Source organism: Schistocerca nitens, chromosome 9 (genome assembly GCF_023898315.1).
Source record: "Schistocerca nitens isolate TAMUIC-IGC-003100 chromosome 9, iqSchNite1.1, whole genome shotgun sequence".
In the NCBI taxonomy this organism is placed as follows: Eukaryota; Metazoa; Arthropoda; class Insecta; order Orthoptera; family Acrididae; genus Schistocerca; species Schistocerca nitens.
Window position 1 is genome coordinate 241894272 of NC_064622.1, and position 14939 is coordinate 241909210.

The window sequence follows — 14939 nt, forward strand, 5'->3', positions numbered from 1 at the left end:
TGAAACTTAATTTAAACCTAGATTATAGATGTGATATGGCATAGTTCATCCTTCGATCCATTGTAGAACTTGGAAACCCATTCAGGGAATATTCGTTCACATTTTTGTTGAACGCAGTTGGTTTTTACCATCCTGTAATAAAACATTTCCTTTTATCAATAGTGCAATTTATGAACAATGTTTTGTGAGTAGAATAAAATTTCCAATGGTAAACTTAACTGCTTTTTCGACGTTATTTTACCAGCCAACTAAAAATAGGAAAGCGTTGAACCCCTTCCACTAAATTTAGTTAGCATTAAGATTCTTTTACAGGGAGTGCAGTGGAGCTGACGCTGAAATCATTAAGTGTTTGGTTATATCATCGCTAGTCTCACTGAACTCATCTGAACTCTACATGTCATGTGTGGTCTGGCGTCTCCTTACCAGCAACAGGTCCCAGGTTCAAACTAGTCAATTCCCTAAAAAACACGCTCAGAGCGTCGTTGCGCGAAAGTGGTAGGGAGACACGATTAGAACAAATAGACACCACGCAGAATGTTAGAAGCTCTCTCACAATAACTAGGAAGGTTGTTTGGCAAGAATAATTCTAATTGGTATCCAGATTCTCGAAAATTACGTCTTCGGCAGTAGGAAACTACAGCTTATCAAATAAATGCATTAAAAGTGATGCCTTCATTACTATCGACAAGTTTCTTTCGTGTATATTATTCAAAATTCTATAATCACGGAGAACAATTTACATATCTATACGTCTTAAATTTACTATTTTAACTTTCCCCATTTCTGTATTTGTGATTACGAAAGCATGTGTATAATCCGCCAATTATTTATTTTAACCATCGTAATTTTCGTACTGCATCCTTTGAAGTCGAATTGCATATGCCCAGGACAATAACAGTGTTTATAAAATGTTTAATATGTTTTGTACTTTCAACATTGCAGCACAGTCAGCAATCGTGATAATCTAATATATAAGAAAGTATCAACCTCGATTGCGATAATGAAACCAACCTTTGCCGGCCGCGGTGGTCTTGTGGTTCTAGGCGCGCAGTCCGGAACCGTGCGACTGCTACGGTGGCAGGTTCGAATCCTGCCTCAGGCGTGGATGTGTGTGATGTCCTTAGGTTAGTTAGGTTTAAGTAGTTCTAAGTTCTAGGGGACTGATGACCACAGCAGTTGAGTCCCATAGTGCTCAGAGCCATTTGAACCATTTTTGAAACCAACCTTTACCTAGGTTTCAGCCCAAGTTATTGTGCCTTCTTCAGAAGATATACCTGAATCTATAATTTGCCTAAGAGGGTATGGTCGTTCGCTTAAGCGTTATTTTTAGTAATAAGATAAAAAATCAATCTTGATAATTTTCTTCATTCAGTATGTGTCAGCAATAAGAAATATATCTACATCAACTGATAAATACACCTGCTCGACCATCTATGTACAGGTTAACCGAGATTACTGCATTATGGAGTTTACAACCTACAGTTTCGCTGTTTTATGTCCTATGTCATCTTTCATTAATAAGGATAGGTGCGCTATGCAGCATTCGTTGTGAAAGAGCACATATATTTTAATAGTGTAAGTCTAGGTAGTGTGTTCGAACTTATATAAATCCATGCATAATTTATTACATTTTAGTCATAACCTGGTGCAGAGGCTTTATGTGTAAGATTTACAACCTTCCTATAAGTTTTTATTTTTAGATATAACTGCGGTGGTCCTTTATCTTTGACAGTCATAGTTTCAGTTAGACATGCGCAGTATTCCCCGCCATGTTGATTTTCAGCGCGTTATCTGGTCCAATTTAGTTTCTTTCATTTTTTTTTAATTAAAAATGATACTCCTCCAGCTGTACTTAAGATTTTATATTTGCTTGGCTACTAGTTTCGACGTTGCATCAATGCCATCTTCAGGCCCGTACCCTTTAATGAAATCAATTGTATGTGGCTCAGTACTAGAAGCCCGCTGAGAGACTAACGCGTGCTCCACATGGATGGCGGACAGTAACTCCACTGCATTGATGCAACGTCGAGACTAGTAGCCAAGTAAATATAAAATCTTAAGTACAGCAGGAAGAGTTTCATTTTTAATAAAAAAATTATACCAATTTAAATATGGATGTACGAAGATTACTTAGTTTCACGTGAGCTTCCGAGGCCCACAGCACGGCGTCCATGGAGACGAGGTGCACGCCAGAGCTTAAGTCAAGTCTTGGTGTTGACTTAGTATTTATGAACCGCATTTTTAAAATGTGACAGCCTATTCACCCTTTTTTAGTTTTATTTCTAGACCTAGCCCTCTTAGACTAATTATAGATTCAGGTATATCTTCTGAAGAAGGCTCAAGCACTTGGGCTGAAACCCAGGTAAAGATTGGTTTCATTACCGCAGTCGAGGCTGATAGTTTCTTATATATTATTTGATATGTGTTTTGAGAAAATAGGAAATGCGTAATAGTCCAAATTCCACCCGCATACTCGCATTTCATGTATAATATAAGCGACACACTGTAAATTGGGTGGAAAGATGAATCACAAGACATAACAACTCAGTTAAACGGATATATTGGCTGAAGAAAATACAACAGTTGCGCAATTAGTTTATTTGTTTGTCCAACAAATTAGGAAGACGGAGGATCTCCTTTGTTATTTACGATTTTGCAATGGCCTGTTTAACGACATGCTAGAAATACCATGAATTTACTTCATTTTATTAGTATACACGTTACTGATTTAATTTTATGTAGACATATTAAATGATAATAATTTATGACTTAAGTTTAAAATTCAAAATTTCGCTGCAATGATTTTGTCATTGAGGGGCTATTAAACATATCACCCCTTCTTTCTATCTGAGACCAAGCGAATTACTACGTTCGTTGAAGAAACTCCCCGGCTAATGCACTATGTACTATTTTGCAACACAACACAAATGAATGAAAGTTGCAGAACAACAAATATATTATCGCTTCTCCAGAAATAGCTTCAAAAGTTTATTCTGGAAATTTATGTCTGTCACATTATAAATGTGGAAATTCAATTACTATATAACAGGTTATCTATTTGTAATCAGGAAATACCTAACTCAATTGGATCTGTGACTTCAAGTGCTATCCACACGATGAATATCTAATAGTGTACAATACTTACGAAAGGTCATCTCTGAATGACAGCACGTTTCTTACCTGAAACAAAGAGAGATGAATTATTAGTATTACCCTCAATATATGTAATGAAATAAGTATTGGCTCAGTAAATGATCGTCGTAATTTTTCTTAAATTAATGTGTACTGCTCTTATCGTAACTGTGTTGTGATCAAGTGGTGTTACAGAACGGATGTTGCAGAGAGAGTTATCCACGTTAGCCATAAATTCAGGGAGCGAGGGAAACGTTACGATCGCTCCAGCCCTAAATTGTCCGAATTAAAGAGATTTATTTGCCGCCGGCTTCCTGCCAACATTTCTCGGAGCGGAGGAAGAGAATCGAGGGAAGAGTTAGTCGATATCTCGCTGCATTTCTTGCTCTCATTTGAAGCTGTAAGGTTTCCCGTGTACGTCATCACCCATAGCACACTCGGCACCAGGTTGTGGTGGAAGACACGTCAGACCGAGGGCATATGTCTCATGAAACTGGGCATGACTTCCTTATTATTTTAAAGTCACAAGCCTTCTGACTCTGTTGTTACGGCCACCGCGAATTCTTCTTCTGTTCTAACCCCTACATCTCAGAGTAACACTTGCACAACCTGTGTCCTTCATTATTTGCGGGATGTATTCCAATCCCTGCCTTCCGCTACAGCTCTTACTCTCTACTGCTCCCACTAGCACTGTGGAAGTTATTTCCTAGTGTCTTAATAGAGGTCCTATTTTCCTGTACCTTCTTCATGTTAGTGTTTCCATATATTCCTTTCCTCTCCGAGCCTGCGGAAATCTCCTCAGTCCTTATAATATCGCCGGCCGGTGTGGCAGTGGGGTTCTAGGCGCGTCAGTCTGGAACCGCGTGACGGCTACGGTCGCAGGTTCGAATCCCGCCTCGGGCATGGATGTGTGTGATGTCCTTAGCTTGGTTAGGTTTAAGTAGTTCTAAGTTCTAGGGGAGTGATGACCACAGTTGTTAAGTCCCGTTGTGCTCAGAGCCATTTTTGAACCTTATCATATCAGTCCTACTTAATTTCAACATTCTTCTGTAGACCACATCTCTTATGCTTCGATTCTCTTCTGTTCCACCTTTCCCACAGTCGACGTTTCCCTAACATACAGAAGTGTGCATCGAATATACATTCTCATAAATCTCTTCTTCAATTTATGGGCTATGTTTGATACTAGTAGACTCCTCTTGGCCAGGAATACCACGTCAAGCACTAGTCTGCTTTTGATGTCCTCCTTGCCCCGTCCGTCATTGGTTATTTCGTTGCCTACGTTGCAGAGTTCTTTAACTTCATCTTCTTCGTGATCACCAATCTCGATGTTAAGTTACTCGCTAGTCTCATTTCTACCACTTCCCATTACTTTCGTCTATCTTCGATTTACTCTCAATCCATACATCAATTCGTTAGACTGACCGTTCATTTCATTTAGCACAGCCTGTAATTCTTCTGCACTTTCACTGAGAATAATCATGTCATCAGCGAATCTTAACGATGACATCCTTTCACCTCGAATTTTTATCCAATTCTTGAACATTTTTTTTTATTTAAGTCATTGCTTCTTCGAAATATGGATTGAACAACAGGGGCGAGAGACTGCATCCCTGTCATACACCATTTTTATACCGAGCACTTCGTTCTTGGTCTCCAACTCTTGTTGTCTCTTCCTGGTTCTTGTACATACTGAATATTACTTACATTTCCCTATAGCTTATCCCTATTTTTCTCAGAAATTTGAACACCTTGCTACGCTGACATCGTCGAAAGCTCTTTCAAAGTACAAACCCTATGTTCACGAATTTATTTTTCTTTAGTTTTGCATTCATTATCAACCGCAGCTGCCTCTCTGTTATCTTTACCTTTCCTAAAGCCAAACTGATCGTTATCCAACAGCTCTTCAATCTTCTCTGTATTATTATTGTCAGCAACTTGGATACATAAGGTGTTAAGCTGACTGTGCAATATTTCTCGCACTTGCATCACTAGGATTGTTCATATTATATTTGTCTACATACCAATGTCAATACCGTTTCATTGACACTTCACCAAATAATTTTAGAAATTCTGATGGGATTCTATCTATACCTTCCGTGTTATTTGGTCCTAAGTCCTCCCTCACACTGTTTTCTTCAGAATATTGCTGACTGTAAAATCTGTCATGTTAAATATGTCATTTATCATCAGTACTGGAGGGACCCGCCAAATAAATAGTTTTTCTTGGTGAAATGTGAAGCACATCACGGTTGCAGAATTTTTCTCAGAGAAGAGAACGCTTCACTGTTATACTTTTACCCTGGCCTATTAGTGGCTCAATACTGAGTGAGTGTCGGAAGATATCAACTCTTCAAGAAGGGAACGCCACTGAAATACTCAGAATATGTTCTTATGATATGGTATATCTCGCAAATAAACTGAATATTTCTTTGAACAAAATTACTTCATTTATATTTGAAGTCTCAAAACTCCATAATTTTGCATTCAGGCGCTGTTCAAGTGTACCAAATCCTCTCCTGAGTGAGCGGTACATCGTCTCACTTTTGGCAGTGCTCTTCCCGTTGCTGGTACGCCTCTTTCCTTCTATCATTTATTCGGTATAAGGAAACTGCATAAATGCTAATGGTGTCTTGCCGTACTTTAATAGGCTCGGAGGGATAGGACCTCCCACAAGCAAGAAACTGCGAGAAGACGAAGGACATTTATATATGCACAATAATAATCTCCACGCAGTACTCTTAGTGTACAAATCAATCTTAAAAATACTAATTATGTAGACAATTTTATTGGAATGTTGGAAAAGCAGAACGGAGAAAACACAAATCAAACGGAAACAAAAGATAACCATAAATACAAATCGTATCAAAATTATTACATCAGTGAATCACAACTAACTTCACCGTCGAGCAAAAGTTTCACTATAAAAAGAAAGCTTGAAAGAGAATAAACTGCCAATGTAGCTGTCTACACAAATAGAAATTAGGTGATTTGTGATAGTCTAGCAATAAATAAGCAGTTTAGCAGTTGATGGAATATGGGCATCTATTCCAAATAGACGTAATTATATACGTAAACTTACCTGTATGTAAAACTTTAGTAAACGTAGGTGGACTCACAAACTTTAAATCTACAGGTTTATTTGAGAATCGTGCCACACCTGGAACAAAGTTGTACTAAGGAAAAAGCACTACTAATTGGTGTATTTGCAGCTTTCCTGGTATTTGCAACTTGCCTGGACTCAATCACATGTTTTGACGTATACTAGGCGGCACGCCCGACAGAAAAAAGTGTTGTGTATATGTTACAAATGAAAATAAACTTTGGGACAAACATAGAAATCATTCGGGTTCCTTTGATAACGAATACTGCAACACTGAGTCTGGGTAGTCCTCAAATTAAAAGCCTAATTACCCGTTATCCATAAGATGCGGTTAGAAACTACTGTGAGACGCACCGGAAGAGAGTAAGCGAGGTTCTGGGATGTACGGACAAGTGTGAGGAGTGTTACAGCTAGTCAGCTGGGCCAGGTTTCTCGTTTCAGGATGCATTGTGCGAACGGCCCAATCGAGGTGGTCTCGTAGCTTCTCGACTGGGTTTAAATCCGAGGAGTTTTGTGGAGCAGCGCGGGATTAGCCGAGCGGTCTGAGGCGCTGCTGTCATGGACTGTGCGGCTGATCCCCACGGAGGTTCGAGTCCTCCCTCGGATATGGGTGTGTGTGTGTTTGTCCTTAGGATAATTTAGGTTAAGTAGTGTATAAGCTTAGGGACTGATGACCTTAGCAGTTAATTCCCATAAGATTTCACACACATTTGTACTTTCAGTTTGGTGGACATGGAGTATGGTAAATTCATCGTGGTGCTCTTTGAACCACCCGTGTATTGGGCAATGTGTGTGACACGTCGCATTGTCTTGCTGGTAGATGCCATCATGACAAGGAAAAATAAACTGCATGAAGGAATGAACATGGTCTCCAAAGATAGATGCATGCATGTATTTATCCATTGTGCCTTCCAGAATAACGAGATTACCCATGGAATACCACGAGACCATTACCCAGACCATGACGCTCCCTTCTCTGGCCTGGAGCCCTACGACGATTGTTGCAGTGTGTTTGCTTTCAACCCGATGGATCATAAAACGTGATTCATGTGAAAAAATCAGCTGTCATCACTCAATGGTACTGGCGTGGAAAATCCAGTCCTTGTAGCCGATGAACAGCAGTCGGCATGTGTCCATGAGCCAGGCACTTGCTGTGGAAGCCGAAACGCTGCAACTTTTGTTGAACGGTCGTTGAGGAGACATTTTTGGTAGCCTAGTACGGAGCGCCGTGGGTTTCGAATCCGAGCCAGACGGCATGGATCTAGATTACCAATAGAGGTCTCTCCAGCTGTTGCGCCGTAAGCCGTGCCTGTGAGCACGCTCCTGGCCTGTGTATATTGTGAGGGCGCGATGGTGGAGCACGTGGTCCCAGCGGCCAATAGCAACGTAATCTATCAGGTATTTAAGCGCCTGCCTCTCGCTCAGCCGTCCCCCCTCCCAAATTCTGTAAGTCCCTATAGATCCTTGAGCATCATGCACTCCGCCTCGCCTTCCGTATACGCCTCCCGTCCCCCATGTGGATCCTCTATGCTCCCATTCCTTTCCCCCATCTGCTCCTATTCCTCGAACATATCCGCATACTCTACACATCCCGCCACCTTGATCCCCCTCTCCCCCTGGTTGCTCCTCTCCTCTCCCATCCCCACCCCCTGCCACGTCTTCACTGTTGTGTCCCCCCCTACCCTCCATCTCTACACCCTTCATCTCCTTTCCCGAGGTGGCTTTCATCAACTCCCCCTCCCAGATGATGCCCTCTCTCCCTCCATTTATCCCTCCTATCAACTCTGATTCTCACCCCCCCCCCTCCTTTCCTCCGTCCTTTCCCTGGGCTCCCTCTTCCCCCCTTCTATCCTGTGTTTCTCCCCATCTAACTTCTCCCTACCTCCCTTCTCCCCCTCCCCCCACCGAGTCCCTTTCTATTCCTATTCTCTGCCTTCCTCACTCCCTGTCGCATCTGCCCACCACCCCCACCCCTCTTATGGGTCCTCATCCTCCATTGGCTCCTTTCCCCCCTCCTCCCTTCGCTTTTCCAAACCTTCCCCCCCCTTTTTTATCTTCCCCTCATCTGTCTAGTTTCCCCCCACGTGCTCTCGGCTGTGGTATGTCATATTTTAGCGCAGTGTTCCAGTGAATGCTCAGTGTTGTTTCATCTTTACCCGTGTTGCGAACAGAAACCATGCTGTCGCTGGGTGTGACTTTTATGTCCTTTGCGAACCGAAACCAGACTGTCGTGTTTTTTTTTTTAATTGTCTGTGTATTGTTTTACCTGTCTGCTTCGTATGTATTTTTATTAGCATCATCATCCCTTTGTTCTGTTTTAAGTTCCACGATTTTTTCGCCATGTTACCCTTTAAGTCTTCGACTTTATTATACATTATCTTCAACTTTTTAAAACAAAGTCTGTAGACTGAAGAGCGGCATACTAAGCTGCTGCCACCCCGCCCACTTCAGGGGGAATCGATATTCAATAAAGGAAAAAAAAAAAAAAAAAAAGCTCAGCCGGCAGTCTGATATTCACGTTAGTCTACCGACATTTCACTTGGTTTCCATGTACAGTGGACGTTGTGGATTTGTGACGTTTGGCTTGTGACCACGTTGCTATATGCGTGTTGCTGTTCGTTAGGTCTTGCTCGGTCGTCCGTCGTTGTTCGTGTCCATCCTTCCCCGTTCGTTTTGTTTGTTCGCGGACCGCTCCCGTTTGGTCCCACCGTGCTTTCGTTCACACCAAACCCGCTACCGTTCCGGTCGCGGTTACAAGCCTATTCGCCCATACACACCAAGCCTGCCGTCCTTAACCTCATCTAAGACAGGCTGAACACCACAGTTACCTCGGTGCCAGTTTCAGATGATGTAATTTTGTGTTGCACGGTACACCTTAAACACGACAACATGCAAACAATTTAAAAACTTAGCCGTTTGCCAAATACTTCCACCTGAACCCCGAAAGCCAATGGTCATGCAGTTTAGGAAATCGGATAATTTATTCCATTTCCTCTACACGACAACGACGTTAATTGGCGGTAGTATCGCATAAAAAACGGCAGTGCATTGGCGGAGATGTTATTTGTACCCAGGGGATTCATGTGGAAAGGGATCTGACGTGATTATGGCCGCACTATGGGAATTAATAGACTTTGAATGCGGAATGCTAGTAAGAACTCGACGCATGGGACATTCTGTTTCGGAAATCGTTAAATAATGCAATATTCCGATATCCATAATGTGAAAACTTTGCCAAGAATACCAAATTTTAAGCATCACCTCTCACCATGAACAACGCAGTGGCCGACGGTCTTCACTTAAAGACCGAAAGCAGGGGCACTTGCTTAGAGTTGTCAATGTTATCAGACATGGGACGTCCGTCGAACGCATCCATTAGGCCAGTGCTGTGAGATTGGCGCTGATGGGCTACGGCAGCAGACGTTCGACGCGAGTGCCTTTGTTAACACCATCGTTACTTGTTTGTAATCAACAATGAAATGCGTCTTGTCACAGGCCACAATTGTTCACGATTGGTTTGAAGGACATTGTGGGTAATTCGTGCGAATGTTCTGGCCACCAAGATCGCCCGTCATGAATCCCACCGAACTTTAATGCGACGTGATCGAGAGGTCAGTTCGTGTATAAAATCCAGCAGCAGCACCCCTTTTGCAATTGCTGTCGCCGGTATAAGCAGCGTGGCTTAATACTTCTGCAGGGGTCTTCCTACGACTTTTTGAGTCCAAGCCACGGCGAGTTTCTGCACTATACCGAGTAAAAGGATGCACTGCGCCATATTAGCAGATACCCAATCACTTTTGTCATTTCAGTATACTCTCCACTGCTAGTGCTGCCACATGCCGTCTGTGAGTGGTTGTTTTTGCACGTAGACGTCGAACATAGAGTATGTGAGACGCGCGCGCGGTGGTTGTGCGGTTGCACAACTTGTGCACGGCGTGTGTGTGTCTTCCTGCATACACCGTCTTTCGGTTTCTACGTCAATACAACTCCGACCACGGAGAGTATAAATTATCACGTTTTGCGATTTATAGTGGCATCTGCGCCTCCAAAATAACGGGATGTTCACATATCGAAAATCAGAGATTGTCGACGATGCTACTCGATTACATTCTCATAAATGATTTGTACGTAATGTTTCATTCGGAACGTACAAACAATGTTAACAGCACGATTAAATAGAATTTCAGTGGCACACATTTCATTGACGTTATGGAGGTAGCTTTGAAATTTACCTGACAGATCTAAAACACGTTTTGTCACGAATGCAATTGTACCTCCACCATTGCAAATGACATTGTGCATCAAGTTTTCTTAGGTTACGGGTTGATGTCCACAACAAGAAATTAGACAAAATTATCAGATGTACGCTTGTTTCAGTGTTTAGAGAAAAAAACATCGTAGTTCTATCCCTCTTCCGCAAAAATGTGAAAAATGTCTTTCAGATTGTAATATAATTGTAAAACATGTTTGATACGGTAAAATGTAGAACACTGCAACAGTTTGATGACGCTAACGAATGCCGTTGACAATTTCAGAAGGAATGAACTTCCAGACTTGTCTCCAGTTATTAGCGGAAATCACATCGTGAAATTTGTTTCCTTCTGTGAATTACAGCATTCTCGTAAGTAGGAAACGGTACCCTCAATATAATGGCTTTCTCTTTCCGAATGCAGCTTTGTTTCACGTACTGCAATAGAATTATTCATGAGCTTTGCAGCAGAAAAATAACTTCCTTTAGCTTTGAGACTGATTTGTTCTTTAGCGCTGAATGTGAAAGAAGGCTGAATCGGCTGTAGCTGACGCCTTTAATGCAACTGTAATTTCAGAGGATGAAATGATCTGTGACGACCATAAATTGTGTGTGGAGATAACTCCAGTATCAAGGGGCAAAATTTCTTCAATTTACTGAGCAATTTCAGAACGTTTTGCTTGTATGTGAAATCAATAAAACGATCCAAACCATTCACCTACTAAGTCTGTGGGTTAGCCCGGTGTTCAAACTAAAGAAAATAGACAGAGAACAGAAATATAATTCTCGGAATTTAAAAATGCATTAACGCACCATGCCAATGTGCGATCGTCGAACACGCAAATGAGAAATGATGAACTTAGCACAGCCGGTATCGAACAAGGCCCGAGGCAGTAACGGGGTTCCTGTCACATTGTACATTGAAACTGCTGCTGAATGAGCTCTTTTGTAGCCCGTGTTTATAGTATCTCTCTAGCAAATTATGGTGTCTCTGGAAAAGGGAGCAAACCATTTGTGTTGATAAAAACGGGTAAGAGGATGAGTGCATAGAATCTCCGTTTCCGGACTCTCCGCATATTTTATGTTCGAAATTTCGATATTTCGAAAAAGCAGCGCAGGTTTAGCAGAAACCACTAGTCTAAACTACAGCTCGCCTTGTATACATATCTTACAAACGTACTGGTGTGCATAATTAACGACGAAAGCAGCTTACGCATGGTGTGCTGATGCCAAGTAACATAGCTCGATAAAACCAGGACTACTGCTACAGTATAGAGTAGAAGAAAACTGAAGAAATGCGCAATGCACCGAAGAGAAATGACACCTTTGTTCAAAGAAAATTACCAGACGGAAGTCACTGTGATCTTTGGTGGTCCACTGGACATTAGAAAAGCCGAGACATAGTTCTTAATAAGGTGTTTGATCAGTGCTGACGGCAATGTATGCTGTGCAATGTACTCCCATGATGCCTCAAGAATAGTAAGAAGCTCTTGAGGGAGGCGCTCCATTTCTCCGTCAGCGCTGTTGACAACTGATTAATAGTCGTTGTTACATGTGGAGGAGCTCCAATACGTCTCCCCAACGCTTCCCACAATGGCTTATTTAAGTCGGGGAATCGGGCAGGCCAGTCCATTCGCCAGATATCCTCTCGTTCCATGAACCTCTCCACTGTGCTGTCCGATGTGGTCGGGTGTTGTCATCAATAGAAATGAAGTCAGAGCCGCATGCACCCTTGAAAGTGTTCAAAGATTTGGAGATCAGTTCGTGTATGCAATACTATGCCTCCGCACACCACAACACTTAGACCACCAAAACGATCATATTCGACGATGATCCACTTCTCGTCGTATGAGGATACGTCCTCCATTGCCGAACCTGGTCGTTTTGGCGGTACTGGTGTGTGGAGGCATAATGCTGCGTAGGCTTACTGACCTCCATAAGTTCGAACATTGTACACACACCGGCCAACGTCACTGTGAGACTGCATTCATTTCGCATGTGCGTCTTTTCAGGAGAGCATTGCTCCATGACATAACTTTTTGGATGACAACGAGCGACCTCATCGAACAGCAGAGGTGGAAAATCTCTTGAAATGAGAGGATTTTCGGCAAATGGACTGGTCTGCACGTTTCCCCGACTTAAATTCCATCGAGCACATTTGGGATGCGCTAGGGAGACGTATTACAACATGTTCACATGCACCAACGACATCCAGCAGTTGTCAACAGTGCTGCTGAAGACAAAGGTTACAAGAACTCGTTACCATCCTTGTACTTGCCTCTGTGGCAGAGATCGCTAACGCACGCCTGTTGCAGTGGTGCTCGACCGGGAGGTAAGCCGGTTCGAATCCTGGTGGTGGGATAAATTTCTGCCGATATTTGGTCAGCAGGGAGAGCAAAGGTGGTGGTGTAAAATTTAAGATCAACAGACTTTGTGCCAGTGTTATGGGTGAAGTACCAAACCTCTCTGCAATGTCTCATGAAGTAAGGGCATGAGACATTGTTGATGGTATCCGCCCATAAGAGGAGACGTTAAGCTCGAGGGGAGTAGGCAAAGTGCCGACACTGGATTTCACCCTCTACCTTCTCTCATCATCTCCAACATGACGCTACACTACACACACACACCCATTCCTCACCTGCACTCAACAGATACACCTACGCACACAGTTCTCATACTTCACGAAGGAACGCTGCCTGCGGACGTGAAGGACAAGAAAAACCTTTCCAATAAGGTGGCCAAAACCTGCCTTTCGGGTCTCCCAGCCTTGGGGCCAGAATAATGACACGTTGCAGAACATGCGTTGCCGTCTGTGGCGACCACAACCCCTACTTACAACCATGTCCCACCTTTTGTAATGTCCAGCAAACAATCCCAAATTGTGGTTACTTGAATGGATTGTTTCTCTACTATAATGTAGCAATTATTTTTATTTATGGTACGATTTTCATCGAGCTGTGTTACTTTACAGTGACACATCATGTGAAAGGTACTTTCGTACTAAGGTTCTGTTGACCAATATAGTTCATATATACTGAAGAGCAAAAGAAACTGGTATACCTGCCTAATATCGTGTAGGGCCCCCGCGAGTACGCAGAAGCGCCGCAACAAGACCTGGAATGGACTTCACTAATGTCTGAAGTAGTGCTAGAAGGAACTGACCCCATGAATCTTGCTTGGCTGTCCATAAATCAGTGACAGTACGAGGGGGTGGAAATCTCTTCTGAAAAGATCGTTGCAAGGCATCCGAGATATTCTCAATAATGGTTGTCTGGGAGGGCGGGGGGGGGGGGGCGTTGGTGACCAGCGGCAGTGTTTAAAATCATAAGTGTGCTCCTGGAGCCACTCTGTAGCAATTCTGGACACTGACCTGCTAGATCTGACGAAGTGCGTCGGAATACACAATGGACATGAATGGATGCAGGTGATTAGACAGGGTACGTGTCACCGTCAGAGTCGTATCTAGACTTATCAGGTACTCATTTCCGTCCAAATGCAAACACCCCACACCATTACGGAGCCTCCAACAGCTTGAACAGTCCTCTGCTGACATGCAGGGCCCTTAAATGCTCGAGGTTCTCTTAATACGCGTACACGTCCATCCGCTGGCTACAATTTGAAACGAGACTCGTCCAACCAGGCAATATATTTCCAGTTATCAACAGTCCAATGTCGGTGTTGACGGGTCCAGGAGAGGCGTAAAGCTTTGTGTCTTGCAGTCACGAGTGGTCCTTCGACTCCGAAAGCCCATATCGATGATGTTTCGTTGAATGGTTCGAACGCTTACACTTGTTGATGGCCCAACACTGAAATCTGCAGCAATTTGGGGAGGGGTTTCACTTCTGTCATGTTGAACGATTCTCTTCAGTCGCCGTTGGTCCCATTCTTGCAGGATCTTCTTGCGGCTGCAGTTATGTCGGAGACTTTGTCTTACCGTATTTTCGATATTCACCTTTCGCTCGTGAAATGGTGGCACGGAAAAAATCCGCACTTCATTGCTACCTCGGAGATTGTGGGTCCCATCGCTCGTGCGCTGACTATAACACCACGTTAAAACTCAAATCTTGATAACCTGTCATTCTAGCAGTGGTAACTGATCTAGCAACTGCGCCAGACACTTGTCTTATATAGGCGTTGCCGACAGCAGCGCCGTATTCTGCCTGTTTTCATATCTCCGTATTTGAATACACGTGTCTATACCAGTTTCTTTGGTGCTTCCTTGTAGATGAACTACTTTGTTCTTGAAAGGAGTTCGACACTGTAACTCATTACCGATATTATCCACTAGAACGCAGTATGTTTTACCTGACTGCGTATGCCATCACAAATGAAAGCATTGTCGAGTGTACGCAAGTGAGGTAATGGGACCGCCAATGCTCTGAAGCTATATAAACGACTTGTTATACAGGATCAACAGCATTATTAAGTTGTTCATTGAAAAAACTGTTTTCAACA